Source organism: Apodemus sylvaticus (assembly GCF_947179515.1).
Source record: "Apodemus sylvaticus chromosome Y unlocalized genomic scaffold, mApoSyl1.1 SUPER_Y_unloc_6, whole genome shotgun sequence".
Lineage (NCBI taxonomy): Eukaryota > Metazoa > Chordata > Mammalia > Rodentia > Muridae > Apodemus > Apodemus sylvaticus.
This window is the reverse complement of record NW_026263000.1, coordinates 310,824-324,856: the sequence shown is the minus strand read 5'-3', so window position 1 is coordinate 324,856 and position 14,033 is coordinate 310,824. Positions and strand designations below refer to the sequence as shown.

At 43.3% G+C, this 14,033-nt stretch overlaps 1 pseudogene; it reads left to right on the top strand.

Moving 5' to 3' along the window:
• The first annotated feature begins 216 nt into the window (after positions 1-216).
• The window catches only part of LOC127676092 (NT-3 growth factor receptor-like), a 91,976-nt pseudogene continuing 78,159 nt past the window's right edge, over positions 217-14,033 (top strand).

Here is a 14,033-nt window from a genome sequence, read left to right as displayed (position 1 = left end):
TACGGGGCAGGCAGCAAGGGTCTGGTGCAGCAACCAAACTAATGGCACCAGCATGGGGGTGAGGAATGCCACAGTAAGGCATAGGTCCCAGTGTGACAGCACAGGTTCATTAACAAAGAGGTTCCTGGTGCACTAACGCCCACAGTGACAAGAGCGTGACCTGTCTGTTGCTTAAAGTGAGGATTGATTCAGTGTGTGAAGTGTTTGTACGTGTCAATGGAGCAGAGGCAGAAGTTCTCGGGGGCCCAAGAAGGTAGGAACTGCTTGAGCTTTTGGTGGGTCCTATGTGACTGTTTCTTTGGGATCCTTCACCTTTGATTCATGTGTTATTTTGGGTATTTAGAAAGCAATGATTCTAGGCTGTATTCTTGTAGCTTTGTCCTACAAAATTGACTTTATTGAATTACAGTTTAGCTGTGTTCATGATCCATGTAGAGTTGATTAAGAAAAAAGACCGAAACCGCTCATTTGAAGCACGTTTCTTTCTATTGCAGGGATATAGAGAATACATTTTCCACACTGTCACACACGGTCTTCTTACAAGGATCCATATTAGTTAGATGCCCTTCTGGATTTAATGACAGAAAAATGTTTATCTCTACCAGTGGCTTCGTGTAACAGTTTTTTTCTGTTTTCACTTTAGCTGACAGTTTGTGTCTGCTTAGTGCTGTTGGTAGGGCTGGTTCCTTATGCACCGCTGTGAACATGAACACATTTGTTTCATTGTAGTGGTCTCTTTTACTTTGACCTTCCCTCCTTTTTTGCTGCTTTATGTCCTTTCAAATCCTTTAAAGACAAGCAGAACTCCAGGTATGTACATGAAATAATTAAAAATGTGAATTCAAACCATAGCTCAAATGGAGTGTTTATAGCAGCCTTATTTTAAATAATAAATAAAAGGTGGGAAAACAAATGCTTATTATCTGATGAGTGCATAAGCGTTTGGTATTTTTTTTTATAATGGAATATCATTCAAATGTGAAAGGGAATAAAATTCTGATTCGTGCTGCAAGGTGGATGAACTGTAAAAATGTCCTGTTTGGTGACATACATCAGATTCACAGATTCCATTCATGAGAAAGACCCAGGATGGGTAATTCTAGAGGAGAGGGGAGACTCAACATTTAATGGATATGGGCTTAAAACTGACTTGGAACTACAAAGAAGTGTTTGAATGGCCTTGTGAATATCTTAAGTGTCATTAAATTAAACACTATAAAGGCTAATTTTGCATTGCATGAATTGCTGCAATAAAAAATACACTGCATATATTGCCATACATGGTTGGAGATGAGATGTGGCTCATTGATTGAGAGCACTTGCTGCTCATCCAAAGGACCTGATTTTGATTCCCACTGTCGACATACTAGTTCACAACTGTCTGTAACTCTAGTACCAGGCAGTCCAATACCCTTTTCTGTCTAAGTAAGCACCAGCATGCACGTGGTACACATGCATACATTCGGACAAAACATTCACACACATGAAGTCATATTTTCAATTATAAGAATATTTTTATAAGTGAGTATAATATAAAACTGGAACAATAATAACAGAATCCCTGAAAATCTGTGCTAGCTTGTGCAGAAGGGGCACACCTCTCCTATCATTGCTCAATATCTGTCCCAAAGCTGCTCTCCAATGAAGGTGGCCACAGTTCCAGTGTTATCAGAGGCCACAGTGTGGTAGTGGCTGTACTGGGATGTCCTCCCAGGTCCATCCATCACCAGTCTTATATATGTGGGTAGGTTGAAGAGCTCACCGATGCCGTCTGTGTGAAAATGGGCTTCAGCTTTGCCTGTGGCTTCCACACAGGTGAACTTAAAAGCATTTATACATGACGTAGTTCTCTCCATGAGTTGGCAGGGTGTCTCCAAAGGCACTGCCCAGATGCGTTCCCTCTGGCTGGTCTGCTCAGTTCCTAGCCTCTCAGTGAAAGCCAAGAACAGACTTTAGGAACCGCACAGGATCAGAACACACAGCTGCAACTCTTCCTTTTTCTTGTTTTGAAAACTTGAGGCTGGGATGCTTTGGGGCTTCATTTTCTACAGTTTTCTCTCATCCTCAGGATGCTACTTTGGAATCCACTTCTCCTTTGACTTTCTTCCCTCCTGGATGCCTAGGCTACTGGTGCCCTTACGTGGTCTGCTTCTCCTTGCCCTTTCTAGGCCAGGAGGAGTCTCTCCCTTAGCACGGGCTCCCTCCAATGCTCCCCCTCTCCCTGAAAGCAGTGAACTCTGAGTATCGGTACCTCACTGTACACAGTGAAATTGATACTCCTTTAGCAGCACGGGAAGAATGGATGGTATTTGCAGATAGTAGATGTATGTACCTGTTTGGAAGCCTCCTCAGGTTCTGAACACAGAACGTCTGAAGTTGTGAGCTTTGCTCTAGGCTAAGACAGTTTCAGAGACAGTAAAGAGATGAAAGACACACTCAGCATTTTCTTTTTTTTTTTTAAATCTGTTAATTTTATTCGATATATTTTTTATTTACATTTCAAATGATTTCCCCTTTTCTGGTCCCCCACTCCCCGAAAGTCACATAAGCCCCCTTCCCTCTCTCTGTTCTCCTACCCATCCCTTCCTACTTGCCTGTTCTGGTTTTGTCTTATACTGCTACACTGAGTCTTTCCAGAACCAGGGGCCACTCCTCCATTCTTCTTGTACCTCATTTGATGAGTGGATTATGTTTTGGGTATTCCAGTTTTCCAGGATAATATCCACTTATTAGTGAGTGCATACCATGATTGATGTTTTGAGACTGGGTTACCTCACTTAGTATGATGTTCTCCAGCTCCATCCATTTGCCTAAGAATTTCATGAATTCATTGTTTCTAATGGCTGAATAGTACTCCATTGTGTATATATACCACATTTTTTGCATCCATTCTTCTGTTGAGGGATACCTGGGTTCTTTCCAGCTTCTGGTTATTATAAATAGAGCTGCTAGCAGTTTCTGCCAGCTGCCCCAATTGAACCTGTGAGTTGTGAGTGCTCAGATCCACCACTGCTATTCAAAGTCTAACCCTTAGAAACTACATCTCCCAGGCTTCTTTGCCAGTCTGTCCAGTGCAAACCACTTATGAGAATGATGGGCAGTGGGGAGGGAGAAACCCAGTGCTTCACTCTGGGTGTCATCTTGTCATCTTTGAGCAACTCCTGTATCTCATAGTTGCAGCTTCTGCTGGGCAGCTCTGTTTTTTTCTCGTTCCTCTGTTTGTCCCTTTAGCAGGTGGGCTCCATGCAGTTGTTCTCTCTGGGCCATGTTGTGTTCCATCTGGCTTTACAGCAACTGTACTATACCACGAGTTTACAATCAGATTTCCTCCAGGTAGTGCGCTCTCCATTTTCCCTGAGAGGACTCTGATTGGGCTCATGGTTTTGCTGTAATACCTGTCAGTAACAGAAAATGTGAACTGGGATCTGGCGAGATGGCTTAGTAGGTAAAGTACTTGCCAGGCTAGGACCTAAGTTTGACCCCCAGAACCCACATTAAATAGCTCTGGCTGTGGTAGCATGCTGTTGTAATCCCAATGCCAGAGAGAAGACAGGGAGATCTCTAGAGTTCGCTGGCCAGCCATCTTTGCTAAATTGGAACGTTATGGATAAACATGAGATCCCTTCTCTCAATAAACAAGCTGGAGTATGATTGAGGAAAACCACCAAGGTTGACCTCTGGTCTCTATACACATGCAGTACATATGTACCTGCCTGTGTATACATGTACCCTTTCCCCATGAAAACATGCTTTGGAGGCACTAAATTTTTGCATGTCCACCTCCCCTAACAAGCTATGGGAGCACCAGGCAGCTTCTTAGAATTCAGAACTGATATCTCAGCACGCGATTGCAGTGACCAGTTTGGAAGTCTCTGCATATTCACAGAAGAGACATTCCATGACCTATCTGAAACCACAGACAGTACCAAATCCCCCAGATACTCTGTTTTTCAGTAGTCTTACACACTCATGACAGTTCTATTTATGAAGATGGTACAAAAAGAGATTAACAACAACTAATAATAAGCTAGAACAATTATAACCTTATACTGTACTATATTTACCCCTCTTATATTGATGAGGGATAATACAGCTCCTGGGTGATGAGATGCACTGACGTGTATGATTTAGGGATTGTTGTGGTGTTAGCCAAAGACAGAAGCATTGAGACTGAGCATCATGATGTGATCCTGTGACAGTCCATCCTGTAATCCAGACAGTTTTGAAATAACTTTCAAAGGTATAGTACACCAGATGGGCTGGCATGTGCCAGTCAGTATGTGATGAATGTGATGGAGCCCTGGTGGTGGACCAAGCAGATAGCAACACTTTGCTGTCTCTTTGCCAGCAGCTATGATAGCATAGCATGGTGGCATGTGTATCAGTGGGCTTCTGTCTTCATACCTGGGCAGAACTGACATCTTGCAGGAACTTTTAGCACCTTCCATGGTGCACACAGTGAAAAGGAAAAGGTCTTTCTTGGACATGATGATGGCTTCCTACACCAGTGTAAAATCTGTAGGAGCCTGAAAGTGCAGCTGGCTCTATGAAGGATCACCAAGGATCAGGTCAGCCAGAGATGACTTTACGGCGCATGAATCATCTGAAACAGGCTGATTGCAGGATAAGTAGAAATGGTCAAACTTGACTTTCTTGCATTCCCACAATCTGTAAAAGTTTATTGCATTTTTTCCCCTTGGGGGCTGGTTTGACCATCTAAAGAAAACAGAGCTTCTCAACACTAGATTAAAAAATTTACATTTTATTTAGTGTGTGTGTGTGTGTGTGTGTGTGTGTGTGCGCGCGCGCGCGCGCACGCGAGCACACACATACATGGTTTTGAGAACATACATGTGAGACATACGCATCCATACAGAGGATAGAGGACAACTGTGGGACTGAATTTCCTTCTTCCACTATGTGGATCCTGGTCTTCAGGTTTGATGGGAAGCACCTTTATCTGCTGAGCTGTTCAGACCTTTATCGTTGTGGTAGAGGAGTTTACCAGAGGGAGAAAAAGTGCAAGGAAAGGCAGGAAACCTGGTAGACCAGATTGTTGACACTAACAAAGGGTTGTGTTACAGGGTTGGGATCCTGGGTGACCAAGTTAGTATTCTAGAGAGGGGAGTTTGCACCCAAGCTGTACATTTTGTGTGATAGTTCAAGGTTACCCACCCTCTGAGAGCCTTCATTTAGAATGAGAATGATGACAACTAGTCATTGCAAAGGGCAGAATCAAAATGAGACTACTAGGTGCAAATGCATCCCTTGGAAGACAGTGTAGTGCTCATTCCAAGTTGGAGTCCAAGCTATAAGGTGGCAAGGCTCACATCTACATAGTTTCTGTGTCTACAGCTGGTTGGTAAAGTGTCTTAGTTTGAAGAGACTCTAAAAGAGTAAATTCATGGATGGCACATTTCTAGTTTGGGAGGAAATGTCAGGAAGTCCATGGTAAGGTGTAGGGAACTGAGATAGAGTCATAATTGGGATTCTATGGCTGTGATAAAACACCAAGAATAAAGGCAATTTGGGGAAGGAAGGGCTTATTTTTGCTTTTGCTTATAGTTCATTAGGAAGGGAAGTCAGAGAAAGCAGGAACCTGGAGGCAGGAACTGAAGCAGAATCCACAGTAGGAAGGCTGCTACTGATTTGTTCACCATAAATTGCTCAGTCTGATTTCTTATAGCTTTCAGGAACACCAGTCCAGGGGTGGCACTGCTCACAGCTGAGCTGGGTGTTCCCACATCAATCATCAATCAAGAAAATATACCAGAGGCCTGCCCATAGAACCATCTGGTGGAGGCATTTTCTCAGCTCAGGTTCCTTTGCCCCAAATGACTCTTGCTTGTGTAAACTTGATTTAAAATTAGACAACACAGATAGGAAATCATAGCCATAGTGGCTGCTCTGGTGAGCCAGGTAGGGTTTGTTCAGAAAGAAGCTCTGTGGAGAAGTAGGAAAAAAATGACTTCAGGGATGTCCCATCAAATGAAACCATGGGGAAAAGGGTCTGGTTTGTCCCATGATCCTCCATAGGGGTCCTTCATGTAAAGCAAAATGGATTTTGACTATTTTACATTACCTAGCATCATAAACTATGAGGAGGGTCAGCAGTGAGACCCATCTAATATATATGTTAGGAAGTTCTCATGTTGTAATTTATAGAGATCCTGGTTGCTCAGCGATTCCTGATAGCCATTTGCAAGCTTGTTACATAGTTAATGTTAGATTTCCTCTTTGCATTTTTGGGATTGGACTTTGGTTCTCCAGAGGTTGGAAAGAAACAGCTGCCAGGCAAGGCAGAGAGAATTAAAAGAGAGATGTCAATTGGACGTGAGGTTGGGAAATACTGAGCAAGGCTGCCAAGTTACAGACTGGTGGGAATGAACGTCTGTGCCGCTTCCTCACTGTGGTGACAATCATGGCAGAGCACCTGGGTGGCAAGAATCAGACAGGAGCAAGGTACTGACTGTTCAGAGGCAGCTGAGGAAAACCATTAAAGTATTTTTTCAATAAATCTAGCCCTACTTTTTTCAATAAATCTAGTATCTAGAGGATACTAGAAGGAAAACTCCAGGACATGGAGGCTAACTACACCCAAGAAGACACAGGAAATAATTTCATGCCAATAAGACCAAAACAAACACACACACACACACACACACACACACTACCACTGCCAACATCAAAATAACAGGAAATAACAGACATCGATCATTAATATCTTAATAACAATGGACTCAATTCCCCAATAAAGAGACACAGGTTAACAGAATGGAGGTGAAAACAGTGACCATCATTGTGCCTCATACAGAAACACATGTCAGCAACAAAGATAGACATTACCTCAGAGTAAAGTACTGGAAAAAAAGACTTGCCAGGCAAATGGACCCAGGAAGCCATCTTGAGTAGCTATTCTAATATCTAATAAAGTAGTCTTGCAACCAAAATGAATCAAGAGATGGGGAAGGAGACACCTTTTTCAAAGGAAAAAAAAATCCACCAAGATGACATCTCAATTCTGAATCTCTATATCCCAGATACAAGGCACCTATATTTGTAAAAGGCACACTTGGAAACATGATCTGCAGAATCCTGAATCTCCTCTTGGAAGCATGGTATCTTCTACTAAGTAAGGGGTGTGTGGATTAGCAAGTGATTTGGTGCATCAGTCACATTTGTGCCTTGAAGCTGCTATGAAGAGTTTTGTATGTTGTACACCAGCATTTATCCCAGAAGCCTAAAAATGAAATCCTCTGGCAACAGGCCCAAAGGACTGGGCCTCTGAGGCATATTGGCTGCTTCCATAAACAGCTTTACACGATGGTGCCCTCCTGAGGTATCCCCAGCGGTCATAGCTAATCTCTCACATGTTCGAGCACCCCTTTATACCACTGAAGTGCTAAAGGCAAGCATTGGGGGGGTGACTGTTCAGGCTTGCAGGTAAAGTGAGAGAACATGGGATGCTAGACATCAGGATGAAACAGCTGACACCCAGTTGGTGCTTTGTAAGGGATGAGTTGAGTTCTCAGTCCCTTTGATGGCATCATCCTGGCTCAGCCAGCCCTGCCCAGGTTTTAGAGGTGAGCCCAATGAGTTAAGCAACCCTGGGATGCTATCTGGCCTAGGCAGGAGGGAGCCAACGGAAGGGATCTGATCTAGAAGGACTTCATTGCTAGAGCAGTGGTTTGTGGTAAGCTCAGGGAACAGATAGGATCAGGGAGATGCTTTGAGAGCTTCTGCCTCCTTCCTTCTGACACATAGGGGCAGGAGCACTATTTGTAGTAAGACCTTAACTTTTCAGAATTGATGTGAGCTGAACTCTGTCTTCTTAAATTATAAGTTTTCCTTTTCCTGTACACACAGGGGAGGGCACCATCACTTCCAAGGGAACCAAACTTTATTTTAGAAGTCAGTTATATCTATCTGCTTTGCCATACCCCTGATATCCTCTTGTGAACCACACTGTTATAGATCTCAAGATAGGGGTATACCTTCAAGGCAGAGGCTGAGGCTGACTTTTCCTAGTTTCCCAGATTGTGGAGTTATAAGCTGTGCGACCACTTTGACCTTGTAAGTTCTACTCTGCAGAAGCAGCTGCTTCCCACTGGGCTCCTTACTGCTGCACCAAGCTGCTGGCACACCAGGTAAGGTGATGAATTTGTTTAAATTGCAGTCTACCTTCATAGCTATTGGTGACCCCTGCAGTTGACTATATTCCAAATGTCAATCATTGGCTCCCTCTTGCTGCCTGTCTACAACACCCTCACTCTGTCCTTTGATTTAGGAACAAAGTTTAGGAGGAAACATGGGGTACTCCAATCCAACATGTTAGGCAGTATGTTTTGCTCTGTGTTTTCTTCTACCAGAGATTAGCTATTTTTTAAAGCAAGTATTTGTATCTGTGTGTGTGTGTGTGTGTGTGTGTGTGTGTGTGTGGTATATGTGTTTATGTATGTCTGTGTGTGTATCTGTATGTGCATACACATGCACACGTGGAGGCTGAAGGTCAACCTTGAGACTCTTTAGCATTTTCCACCTCATTTTTTTGGAGCCAATTCTTATTAGACCTAGATCTCATCAACTTGTCTAGATGAGTTGGCCAATGAGCTCTGTGAATGATCCTGTCTCTGCCCTTGCCCCTTTCTGAAGTACTGATGTTATAGAGTTGCCTGGGTTCCCTTGTGTGTGTGTGTGTGTGTGTGTGTGTGTGTGTGTGTGTTCTTTGGATTTGAACTCACATCCTCATGTGTGGCAAACATTTTACACAATGAGTCAAATCTCCAGCTCCTGAAATAACTTTTAAGTGCCTAGAGATTTCATTGACTGATTGATTGATTGATTGTGTATGCCCACTTGTGTGTACATGTGCACCATAACACATGGGTGAAAGTTAGTGGGCACTTGCATGAGTCACCTTCTCACCTGCCAAGTGGGTCCTTGGAATTGAACACGCACCTGAGGCTCATCAGGCTTGGAAGGTCAGCACCCTTATCTGTTGAGCCATCTTGCCAGTTCACAAATATTTTTTTTTTAATTTAGCACATACACAAAGTAATGTGCTTCATTACAACTTTTTAAAATGCCTATGTGGCATTAATCATCTTTCTTCACCACTCCACTTCTCCAAGATAGTGCCTATTTTAAATATCAGTGCCAGCTCTATGACAGGGGCTTTGTGACCTGGGAAAGGGGTCCAAGGAAAGCATGTTGTAAGGTAGGGACACCTGGGATGAGTTTTGAGGAATGAGGGGCCAAGGAGCTTGAATGTCGCTCAGCATGTTTTTCTCTGCCCTGTTTTGTGTCTGTCTGTCCTTTCACATTGAACTTCCTTCTATTTGCAGACCTTGGACAGCTCTGCTTGGCATCAGGGTGGAGCTTGCTTCCTCTCAGTTCCACTCTGGGACTCCCTGTGTGGTCTAAACTCTCCCTCACAGAGGCTGAGCTGAGCACAGACACGAAGGAGACAAGAGGGCAAATAAAATAAATAGAATGCATCCGTCTTTGTTGTCAAGGAAGTTTTGCTCTCACGAGGGAAGCCAGGCAAATAATGCTGAGTCTCACAGGTGACAGGATCGAATAGGTACATCAGCAGCGGCACAGAAATAATTCCCCAGTAATTGGAGGGTGATGCTGGGATCACTGAGTGACTGCATCTGGGTGGCGATGGGTGGCTTGATAAAAGCTTCGTAGAGTGGAGAAGAGGAACATATCAGAAGCCCAGAAGATGTTCAGCCACACAGAGACTTCTTGGCCTGACAACCTAGGGGTTGCCAGGATCAGGAGCATAGCTCGGAGGGAGCATAAACAAGCCAAATCTGTGTCTTTGGATATCGTGTAATGTGGAGGCTGGGTTCTGAGTGTACAGGAATAAAGGTTGGTAGAAATGGACAGGGGCATTCTCACCACGGCCTCAGCCACTGCCAGCTACACACAGAGGCACCATAATGGAAGAACTTTACTTTCAACTAAAGTGAATTTAGAGCCACCTAGGAGTCTGGGGCGGCTCTTTCCAGAGAAGGGAATAGCTACCCCGGACATAGATGGTATCACCCACAGACTGTGTGCTTAGATGGAATGAAAGGAGGGAAAGAGTAAGGCCAGGTGAGTTCCAGCATCCTTTCCCTGCTTCTTGTTGGCCAAAAAGAAACCTATTTTCTGTCACAAGCTACCAGTGCAATAATATTTTGCTCACGTGCACAAGCCCACACTCCCTGGAATGAATGCTCTGATGCTGTGATCCAGAATGCGCCCTTCCCCTTTTCAGTTGTTTCTGTTGATTGACCAAATGTAACAAACAGTCGATCTCCCTGCCACAGTGGCCCACGTCCCTGACTTCAACCCTTTCACAATCCCTGGAACAATTTTCTTTTTGGAAGAAAAGATAAACATTATTTGAACTCTAGCGTATTTAAGGTGACAGGTTGGGACTGTGACCAGCGCCACTAAAATTCACTCACATGATGCCTGTATGAGATGGCACTACTGTCCCCATTATATAGAAGGCAATGCTGAGGCCACAAGAGGTTGGTGACCTTATCTCATTAGTGGCAGGTGAGAGTTAAGGCCACTGCTGGCACCAAAGCTCATGAAATTTTCACTGTGCCAATCTTCTTTTAAATGTCCAGGGAGGAGCAGGCTTTGGAGGTTCTTGGCAGGCTGATGTCTCTCTTGACATGAGCACACAACACTGAGTAACTTGGCTTTCATGTATGAAAGCAAGAGAAGATATAGGAAGGAGTGGAATAGGAGTCACAAAAGCCATCACACAGGTCCCATGCTGGCTCCTTCCCTTCAGCTTCACTGTGAATCTGCACCCTAGGGGACCTCTGCAATCATTCAGGTGCTACCCAGAGAACTAGAAAAGTTGTTGCTCCCCTCCAAGGGTCTACAGCTCCTTACATCAGAGTTTCCAACAGGTTTAAAGCTTTTTAATAGAAATTCTGCTTTAGTGAGAGAACTATTTCTTTGCCATCAGGGAGGTCTTGAGCCTGCCAGGAACACGTTCAATGCTATTTTGTGAAAGTGGAGCATTAGAACAGATTAGAATATGAAGATTAGAAGTTAAAGGCTCTGTTAAAATATCACTATATACTTTTGAGCATAAGCGTCTCAGACACAGGATAAAATAAATCATTAGAAGTATAGCGAAGGAGATATTAATGAGACTTGAGTCGGGGAGGAAAGATGTCAGAAAGCCTTTTAGATAGATATGATTTATAGATGGTACTCTCATTGTCCCTCTATATATTGTGACCAGAGAAGATGTCACTAATTGATCATAACACGTGTTTCATATTCTACTACAGATTCCTGAACTCAGCAGTCTTTCTAACTCATTGTTATTGTGCTATGTTATGTTTTCTCCTGTTCCCTGCCTTGCTGATCAAGAGGACTCAGGAGATTTCAGAAGTTAAGAACAAGCTGTTTTGTTCATATTTGCTTTTTGGAGTTGAGGGGAATACATATTGTAATAACAAGAACTCCAGGACTGGGGACAGGTTAGGCAGGAAGGATGGAGTTTCAGAATTGGAATTAATCTCTAATTAGTAGTAACTCAAGTCATGTGAGTAGAAAGGCCATTTCCAAAAGAGTGAACATATGGAGAAAAGAACAGATGGTTTATTGCTGGAGGAGAGGAAAATGGTTACCATGCTGGAGCTGTGGAGACAAAAGTTCACAGAACATTTCCTTCACTTGGTGAGGAAAGAAGCCGGTCTTCCCAGCTCACTACCTGGAGCCCTTTGAAAGGTTCAGAAGCTTCAGAACTGCTCTGTAAGAGCTCACATTACATCCTTCCCTTTAGATTCTGAATGAAAACCAATGAATCCTCTTAAAGGATCTGGCTTCTAGGACAGCCTCCCTTTCGCAGGTACTGTGTATCCCTCTTCTGTTGAGGTTTTCCCTGTTCTGCATTCCACTTATAATTTTTTACCTCTTTGGCCTGTTCACATTTCTTCCTCATGTGTGCAGAGCAGAGAGCTAAGAATCATGAATGACATCTTGTCTTTTTGATGCTTACCTTGACTAATCAGTCTGACACTTTCAGGTTCTGGGGTAATTATTCTTGCAAAGTCAAAGTTCCCCCTTCCTCTCAGTGACCTGGAATTACCCTCTAACAATGAAAATGCCCTGAGCTCTGGAGTGACTTCTCCACATTAACTCTAAGACACAGTTGCAGTGAGAAAATCTACCCTTTTAATGGGGGAAAATATTGCCCTCGTAAGTCTTTATGCAATGAACTTGAACTTATTGCTCACTTACCAATTCACCTTTATAACTTCCACATTGAGTGAATTAAGTCCTCCATGTGGGTAGTTATTAAAGAAGTGATAAGTGCTTTATAATTTGGTAAAGGGTGGCCTGGCCATTTCATATTTTTCTAAGGAAATTGACCACCCGAAAGCAGCGCTCTCAGAACCCCTGAGGCCAGCTAATCTTATACTCAGCGCTCATATTGTCATGTCTCTTTTCAGCCAGCTGCTTGGGCCAGAATGAGCCTCATCTTTTTCTTCAGGCTTTCTCCAGGGAGCACCGAGGAAGAAGGGTCAAGTCAATGTCTGTGCCCTACCATGGGCTCTTTCCATTCCTTTTCTATCCTGGTTCAAAGCTGTCTAACAGGGTCTGGAGTTGAATGACCTAGTTGACTCTTACCTCCATAGAGGAGTATATTTTCAAGGGACACATGAATTCCAGGCTCTGATCTGAATGTACAATCACTGTTTCATCCATGTTTTAGTCTCTTTAGATAGCTGGGAAAGATGCAGATGCCCTTGAAGACCTCGGTAGTCATAGCTTTTTCAAGATTTTTTTCACTGTGTCTTTTCTTTTATTGGATATTTTATTTTTTAAAATTTCAAATTTTATACTCTTTCCCTGGTTTCCTCCACTCCTGGAAACCCATATCCCATCTCCCCCTACCCCTGCTACTATGAGGGTGTTCCTCCACTCTCCCACCCAAACCTGCCACCCTGCCCTCAGTTCCTCTACATTGGGGCATCTATTAAGCCTTCAGAGTACCAAGGACCTCTCTCCTCCCACTGATGCCTGACAAGGCCTTCCTCTGCTACATATGCAGCTGGAGCCATGTATACTCTTTGGTTGGTGGCTTAGTCCCTGGGAGGTACGGGTGTATGGTTGGTTGATATTGTTGTTCTTCCCCTTCAGTTCCTTCAGACATTTTTCTAACTCCTCTATTGGGTGCCCCATGTTCAGTCCAATGGTTGGCTGTGAACATCTACCTCTGTATTTGTAAAGCTCTGGCAGGGCCTCTCAGGAGACAGCTATATCAAGCTCCTTTCAGCAAGTGTTTCTTTGCATCCACAATAGTGTTGGAGTTTGGTGACTATCTGAGATGAATCCCCAGGTGGGACAGTCTCTAGATGGCATTTCCTTTAGTCTCTGCTCTACAATTTGTCTCCATATTTGCTCTTGAGAGTATTTTTCCCCTTTCTAAGGAGAACCAAAGGACCACACGTTGGACTTCCTTCTTGGGCTTCTTGTGCTCTGTGAATTAAATCTTGGGTATTCTGAGCCTTTGTGCTAATATCCACTTATCAGTGAGTTCATACCATGTGTGTTCTTTTGTGATTGGGTTATCTCACTCAGGATGATATTTTCTAGGTCCATACATTTACCTAAGAATTTCATGAATTCAGTGTTTTTAATAGCTGAATAGTATTCCATTGTGCAAATGTACACTTTCTGTATCCATTCCTCTGTTGAATAACATCTGGTTCTTTCCAGTTTCTGGCTATTATAAAAGGCTGTTATGAACATAGAGCATGTGCCCTTGTTATATGTTTGTGAATGTTTTGGGTATATGCCTAAGAATGATATATCTGGGACCTCAGATAATACTATGTACAATTTTCTGAGGAAACACCAGACTGATTTCTAGTGTGGTTGTACCAGCTTTCAATCCCACCAACAATGGAGGATTGTTCCACTTTCTTCACATCCTCACCATCATCTTTTGTCACCTGAGTTTTTGATCTTAGCCATTGTGACTGGTGTGAGATAGATTTGCATTT